Genomic DNA, 8282 nt, shown 5'->3' with positions numbered 1-8282 from the left:
CAAGGCCATTGGCACCTTATCTGAGGTTCTAGATGCTCTGGCCAGCCATTTGTATGCAATTATACACCAACTGCTTAGGGTTTTCTCTGGAGGTACAAGGGTATGCACTCTGAAAAGGATAATTGAAAGAAGCATCCATCTGTATGGATTACAACTTTGCCATATGGCTTGTACTGAGAATTTTGGTTTCTTTAAAAACCTGGTCATGCTGTGTGAATGTGTTTTTGTTTTAATCCTAGGTACAGGATATGGGGCTGCTTCAGACCATTCACCGCTGCTGATTTGTCTCGTGCTGTAGGAGGGGCATGATTTTCTCCAGCTGCAGATCGTTTACCTTTGGAATTCTGGGAACTCCTGAGAGGGTATAAATTCAGGAGCCCTGAGAGGGTCTGTGGAGGCTGCTCCTCCTCTCTCCACAGCTTCTGGTGGTTCCTGTTGCTGTGGTTTGTCAAGTGGTTGTGAGCAAAGAGATGAGTTGAAGAAGTTGGAGATACCAAGGAACTTGATGTTCCTAACCAGAGGGGAGTGGTCTGAAGAGATCTGCGTCTCCTTTCCCCTTTCACTTACCCAGTGTTGGGGGGAGGGCAGTAGGGTGGAAGGGGGTAGAGATATAAGAACCCAATAAAGCCATCCAAAAGTATGGCTACAGTGACTGCTTTGGGTCACCCCTTCCCCCACATGCTGCCCACATGTTTATGGCCAGCTCCAATAACATCATTGCTTCTCCATGGTGAGCATTAGTGGAATCATATTTCAGGTTTATCGTTGGGTCAATGTGGGGGGTGCATAGGCATTCCCAGAAAGGAATTCGCAGAGTCTCAGAGACTAAGTGATTTGAATTAAATACGTTGGCAGAACCTGGCCCTGATCACCTGTCTTCCTGGAAGGTGGAGGCCAGATCCTCTCAAAGCCTAATTGCACTGAGACACTGGTTTCCATGTCAATTGTATAGCATCCCCCAAAACTTGCATCCAGGAATTCCAGGCAACTTTGCCCTTGTTTTGAGTCTCTTTAACCTTATACAGATTGAATTTAGTTAAAGACAAGTGCTGACACAGACCTTCATCCCTACCACAGAGCACTTCCAAGCAGGGAGAGTGACCATCAAAGACATTTGTGTGATTCAAGCAGAGCTATTGCCCCAGCAAGGATCAGATCAAGAGACTAACAAATACTAAACTCCTTGTATTCTTGGGAGCTGCCAGCAGAACTACAGACTATGTATCCAGGCGAATGCTTTCTATCAACTAAGTGCAGTGATGGATTAATAATGTCTACCACTGGTACAGGGAAGCACAGTGGCAGGTCTGCCATGAACTGTCAGTTTTTCACCTTACTTACAAACAGGGGAAGTAGGGTTCACATGAATGTCAGGGCTGTTTTCCCTGCCTTTGATCCTGCTCTCTAGATCTTAACAAATTAGGATACTGAAAAACTGGCAGAGCCCACACACAAGACAGTAACAAATAAGAATGAGCTTCTTGAACTGAAAATTTCTGGTTTCTTTGGTGACTCAGTTGTGTCATGTAATATTTTTCTGGAAACTGTCTTATGAGAGGATGTTTTACTAAGTATAGACACTGTGGTGTTTTTCTGGGGGCATCCTGGAAAGGAGGCTTGAGAGGATACATGTTACTTGGAAAGGGTATAAATATGTAGCCCAACAGACAGCGGATGGCGCTGGATGATGTTGGTATGGCTTGCCAGGCTTTGTTGGTTATTGTTTGTCATGTATTCATAGAGAGAAATGCACCAAAAACCTTCTGGTGGTGTTCCAGTGGTGTCTTGCCACTTCCTTAGATTCGGGCAGATTGGCAGAGCCTTGCAGCTATTTCTGGACCCACCTGCCCTTGCTGATTCCTGAAGGGTGTTTGTGAGTAGGTCGAGCTGCTACTGCTGATTCATGTGAACTGAACTGCTGATATCCTCATAACACAGATTCTTTTTTATTTATTTATTTATTTATTTATTTATTTATTATTTATTTATTACAAGTACACTGTCGCTGTCTTCAGACGCACCAGAGGAGGGCGTCAGATCTCATTATGGGTGGTTGTGAGCCACCATGTGGTTGCTGGGATTTGAACTCATGACCTTTGGAAGAGCAATCGGCGCTCTTACCCGCTGAGCCATCTCACCAGCCCCTTGCTGATTCCTGAAGGGTGTTTGTGAGTAGGTCGAGCTGCTATTGCTGATTCATGTGAACTGAACTGCTGATATCCTCATAACACAGATTCTTATTTTACTTCAGAGAACTATTTCTAAACAAGCCCTCATCCCCCTTTGCCCTATTAACCTTTTCTTTCCACTACCTCTTGTAGGAGGTGGACTGGAAGGGATATTAAAGCATCTAAGAACCCTTATTAAAAGTTGGTTTTGAAAAAAATCTAAGCCTACAGTTTCTTATGAGGATCTTTGAGAACTTCAGTTTCTAGAGCATTAAAGTGGTTTTGGATTCAACACGGAATGGCGAAGTTCACCTTTCAACATGTTGATTCAAATATTTGACATTTTGTCCTGTTGTTTGGGGACTTTACCACCCTGGAGATTTTTCCAGGGATGGACAGAGGCTAGCACAATTGCCCTCCCCAACTCTGACCCAATGGGGGCAGCACCCACGCAGTATAGGAAGCCCCTTACCATATTAATAGGCACTGCACATGGCAGAGCTGGGTGCTGCTCCCAGCCACTTTGTGCAGGTGGTTGATCAGGACCATTTTCACAGGAGTGGGAAATAGCTTGAAGCATGGACTTTGACCTGTGCTTGGGCCTTAACAGAGAAGGGAGCAGGGGAGTGGCTTTTGTGGGGCTTACAAGGTCCCTGAGGCAAGATGTGTCCATTGTTCCACCATTAAGTGTTTGAGGCCCCATTACAGAATATGCTTGACTAGTCTATTTGAACATCCTCAGTTTCCAGAAAGCTCAGGCTCCAGCTCTGGCAGCCCCTGATACTATGAAGACTGGATTTTGTCCCTCAGCTCTAAGGGAGGTAAGTGAAGACCTTGTGAGAAAGGCAGCATAGTCTTCCTATACCCCAAGGCTTCCAATGCAGTGTGTATACCCTGAGCAACCCGAGAACACAGCCAGAGAGAACTTGTGCATAGCTGTAGGGTTGTTGTTACAATGTAGGAAGGTGACTCAGGGAAGGACCTGCCTGGTCACAAGAGCCCTGTTGGTTGTCTGACTTCTAGACCCACCAGTTAGTTTCAAAGCCAAGAGAGTTCAGTGCATCACTGTTGGCTTGAAGATGGGTTGAATTCTGTGGGGCAGGAGGCTCCGGGAGCTGGGTCAATGACCATACTGACAAACCATCAAAGAGGAGATATTTGTCCTCCATTCCCAGGACTGGATTGTGAACATGAGCTTGAGATTTGTCCCCTCCTTCCCCCAGGGAGGTGATGGCCCAGCTTAACACATGAATGTCAGCATGGCACAGGGCCGTCTTTTAAGTACTCATTAAAAACTAGAGTATCTGCTTTGGTTTACTCACTGAAGTCAGTCACTTGACTGCTTGGGGGCATACCACGCATGTTCCCTCCATAGATGCCAGTCCCCGACCCCGGGTGAAGTCTGATTGAGTCCATATGTAAATTAGTTTCCTCTAAGAAAGGGACCATTTTTAAAAACTAATTAATTTATTTCTTTACACATAACTGAAAGGGATGTTATAGCATATAAGTTATTTACAACTGTGCAGTAATGTATTGCAACATAAATTATCTAGAAGGCAGCAAAAGTACATTGTGAATGTATATAAAACTGTACATGTTTGTGGATACACTATAGGATTATTGGCTCGGTAGTGTCTCAAGTTATGTTCTCAGAAAGAGAAACAAAATATCTATGATTAAAGGAAAAATATACAAACCACATGGACTTGACTCCATTAAAAACACTATAGGAGAATCCTGGCTGTGTCCCTGTGTCCAGGCAGGCAGTAGCCAGACCCTTGCCAGCACCAGTGTCCAAGCCTGTCCCAGGTACCATGGTGGGACAGCACTTTCCTGCTTTTCTGACCTGGAGGTCACTGCTTATGCTGGAGAGATGGCTCAGTGGTTAAGAGCACTGACTGCTCTTCCAGAAGTTCTGAGTTCAATTCCCGGCAACTAGATGGTGGCTCACAACCATTTGTAATGGGATCTGATGCTCTCTTCTGGTGTTCGACAGTGTACTTATATGAATAAGATAATAAAAGGATCATGTTCTAAGGCTTTGAAATCCCAGCTGACCCAGCTACCAGCTAAGGACCTGAATGGCTGAGATACCTTGCTTTCAAGCTGAGACAGCATGTATACACAGAGCTTCAAAGGTCTCACAGCCATGGCATATCTTCCCAGCCTGCAAAGGGGTTGCTCCAACAGTCTTCTTGCTCCATCTGATGCTCAGTGTCACCCCGGACTCCCCAGGCAGTCCTTAATGTCCCTACAAGAACATTAGGATCTTAGGCTGGAACCACACCCCATCAACTATCCATGTATCCCCAGGTCTGTATGCACGGTGTTAAGGAAAATGGCAGAGTGGTTGTTTCCCTAAATCCATCTAGAACAAAGTGATGTGAGATCTTCAGGTTTTATCCATCATTCAAACGAAGCATCCCCCATGTCACAGAGCCCGGCATGTCTTAGGAATACCTACAAGACCCTGATATGTCTTTTCTTCAACTCAAACTCTGAGGGTAGTTTACCTATATTGTTTACCCCAGTCTCCGCTCTATCTGGCTCCCTAGCTCTATATGTCAGGCTCTTTAAGTACAGGGAAGGGCTGTTCAGATCCATTTCAAACATGAGTAAAAACAGTACATCCTTAGCTAAGACTGAAGAATTGTAGGAGCCCATGAGACTTTTTTTTTTTTTTTTAAACCTACAGCACCTGGTATTCCCAGACGGTCTCCCATCCAAGTACTAACCAGGCCTGACCCTGCTTAGCTTCCAAGATCAGACGAGTTCAGGGTGGTATGGCCGTAGACCCATGAGACTTCTTATTAAGCCATCCCAAGAGAAAGAAGTCCAGACACTTGAAAGGTCATTGTTTAACACACTTCCCTTACCTGTCAGGGGAAAGTCTGACTCCTGTAGGTGGACTTCCCAGTAGTTAACACAGCATATCCCTGGCAAGTTCTCAAAGGTGAGTGAGGGGTAGCCTGGCCTATTCCACAGGGATAGAATACAGTTCGTAATGGAAGGCAGAAAGCCAAGTCCCCTCACAAAGCTGGAGTGGCCTGCTGATGCTTGGGCATACCTGTTTTCATCTTTCACTTCTACTGGAAGAGTCAATGCCTGAATTAGTCATCCACACTGCTGTCCTTCTACCCCACAGCTCTCAGTCAGTGTCTGTCAGAAGCATGCATGTATTATTCATCTCTAATGGGAGCCTGGTCATTCAAGGCATCAATGAATCAATAATGCAGGCAACCTCTCAAGGCAAGATGACTGATGGAAAGGGTCACTGGGAACAAGATGGTACCCATGCCCTTTCAGGGTGGTGTGGTACTAGCAGTTCTAACATGGATGGGCTAACTTGACAGAGCCTCTTCAGATGGGCCTCAGTTTCCCTTGTGTGTACAGAGGGAGGAGGACAGGACTCATCTAGTGTCCAGCTGCTAACGGTGGGGGACTTCTGTGTAAAGAGTCACTCCCAGAGCAGCTAAAGTGGCCAACACAGTTGAAACTAGTTAAGTTTTAACTAGCATAGGTGCCTCCAGAAGTCAGGTTTTGGAAAAGCCATTTTTTTTTCATTTTTTATTTTTATTTTTTTTAAGTAGGAGTGATTCATATCCCCGCAGGCAGCAATGTCAGCTTGCCATGGTTAACATAGCTCTGGACTTCATTGCTTTGGGTGAGGGCTGGCTTCCTTTGTGTAAGTCATCCAGGTTTATAAAGATCTGGGGGCAGGACGGAAAGGAAGGAGGGAGGATGACAAAGCCCCTTGGACCTTTGCTTGAGCCACGCTTGGTTCTGTTAAGACCATCATACAGGGCCCCTGAGGCTTGTTTCTAGGAGTTGGTCTGACTCAGGGGAATGAGGCCAAGAGCCTGTGGCAAGTGTTTTTCAAGACAGCGAAGAACTTGTGCCTCCAGAAGGGTATGGACAAGCAACGCCCAACTTCTGGTGCTTTTCCAAGTCCCCATTTCAGCTTGGTTGTTGGTCTCTGTGAGGCTGGCAGAGGCCTCTGGTGTGCCAGGCTGCTCCTAAGTCAGGTTACCACAGAAATGAAGCTTGAAGCAGGTGCAGCTAAGGTCAAAGGATAACCTTGAATACCTGGCAGAGGTAGGACCCTCCAGGAAGAACCAAAATATGAAGTAAAAGAGAGCCTCCTGGGCTACTTGTAAAAGGCAGCCATTGTGGGTGGTGTAGAGCAACAGGGGCAACAACCACAACCAACCCAGGCTTCTTCCCTCTGTCCATCAACCCCACACACTCTGGGACCTTTATTTCAGTTGGTAGGAATAGACCCCAGAGTTCTTCGGTCAAACCTCCAGCATTAAAGCTACCTTCGTGTAACACGTGGTTTCAAGTGTTCAATGTCAATGTCCGTACAACCTAGGTCATTAAACTACTTGATCTAGCAATCCATGGAGTTAACAGGAATGAAGAGTGAGGCTAATCCCATTCGCGTCAACTTCCAGTGTCTAATGTTCAATCTCATGCTACACCTCCAGGAAACCCAGAGGCTCAGAGTTCCTAAAACCGTGAGTCTCCCTCCCCCCTCATATAACCATTTCGTGCTAGTTGGAGTAACTCCTGTATTAACCCCTTGAGTGTCACATTTTGCCCTGCCCTGCCTCCAGGGCAATCCCAATGCTATTAAAGGCTGTCCATCCTGTACTCGACTTGGGTGGAGCAGGGTCACAGCCTCAGGGTCACAGCCTTCTTGCTCCTCCTCCACACCTTGTGCCAAGTGTTCAACGTCTTGAACCACTTTTTCCTGCTTTAACTTATCTCCATCTTCAGCCTTCTGTCTTTGCCAGCTATGATTCAAATCCACTTCTCTCCTGGGTAACCCTTCCCCCTCTATAAACCGGCATGTTTCCTATGTGGTCTGCCTGCACAGCATTGAGAGACTGAACACACACCCCACCACCACTCTGCCACACACTTTCCTCTTCTGCAGAACCTGTCCACCCTCCCCCCCCACCTCTGCCAGGTCTGAAGGGTCACCTGTGCTTCACCCACACAGTCCTTTTCTTCTTGATCTGTCTCAAGTGTTCTAACCTGGGGGACCAGTGGACCAGTGGCCTCCTCCCTTGGATGCTTTTCTGGCATCTTTGTCCAGACTCTAATCACTCAAGCATTGTTGAGAGATGCTTCTAAGGATGCAGCATCACCGTGACTGCCAAGCCCTAGGCTAGGCTGATGACCCAGTGGCCCACTCCCACAGAGAACAGACTAGAAAACTCTTGAAGGACAAGCAGAAAGACTTCTTCCAGTGCTCTGATGGGCTTTAAATGTAACTGCCTAAAGCTCAAAGGCAAATGATTAGTTCCAGGAAATCCTTAGTCATCTCCCCAACCCAAGGAATTCTGAGCCTACCTTCTATAATCTTCAGGAGTTGTTCAGCACTGAGAGTCCACAACATTGTCTACAAAGAAAATCCATCCATCGAAGACACAGCCAATATAAATGGAACACGGTGGGGAAAGCTGACTTTAAAAGTGGTTGGGCAGAGGGAGCCTGTGTAAAGTGGACAAAACGCCAGAAGGCTGAACATTTAGCACACCTAAACTTTGGAAACTAAAAAAAATTAAAATGGAAGACCCTAACAATGGAAAAAAATGCCGAATCTGAGAACAAGTCGGGTGGTCTGAAGGGAGCAGAACCCTGTTTTTACAGAATTAGGCAGTGAAATAGAAAAAGCTACAATTCCGTCTGAAGGAACAGGGGTTGCAGTTTTCAAATTCTTTGGGACCAAGAGTGTTGAGCTCTCCAAGTGCACCTAAGGGAGTTGGGGTGGGGGGGGGGCAACACTGATGAACAACTTAGACTGCTATATCTCTAGTCTCAGATTACGAAGATTAACCAAAGGCCTCATTGAGACATACATGTACAGGGCATGGTCAGGATGCTAGCTGTGACAAAGACGCTGAACCCTGTCCAGACTGGAGAAGACGGGACCGGTCTTGTTCATATGATAATTCCAGTACCAGGAAAACATTCTCGTTTTTTAAGTAGCTACAGAGACAACAGTCCCCTTCAGCTGCAGTAATTCTTGAAACTGGGCCTTCCAAGTAGACCCAGGTTTGAAAGACTTCAATATGAAGATACACCTAGAACATACCCGAGTTT

At 46.2% G+C, this 8282-nt stretch overlaps 1 pseudogene; it reads right to left on the bottom strand.

Annotated features, from left to right (window-relative positions):
- Positions 1-4857: 4857 nt before the first annotated feature.
- LOC116071772 lies at positions 4858-4966 on the bottom strand (annotated as a pseudogene).
- Positions 4967-8282: the final 3316 nt, after the last annotated feature.

Source organism: Mastomys coucha, unplaced genomic scaffold (genome assembly GCF_008632895.1).
Source record: "Mastomys coucha isolate ucsf_1 unplaced genomic scaffold, UCSF_Mcou_1 pScaffold22, whole genome shotgun sequence".
Classification (NCBI taxonomy): Eukaryota; Metazoa; Chordata; class Mammalia; order Rodentia; family Muridae; genus Mastomys; species Mastomys coucha.
This window is presented reverse-complemented; position numbering and strand designations above follow the sequence as displayed.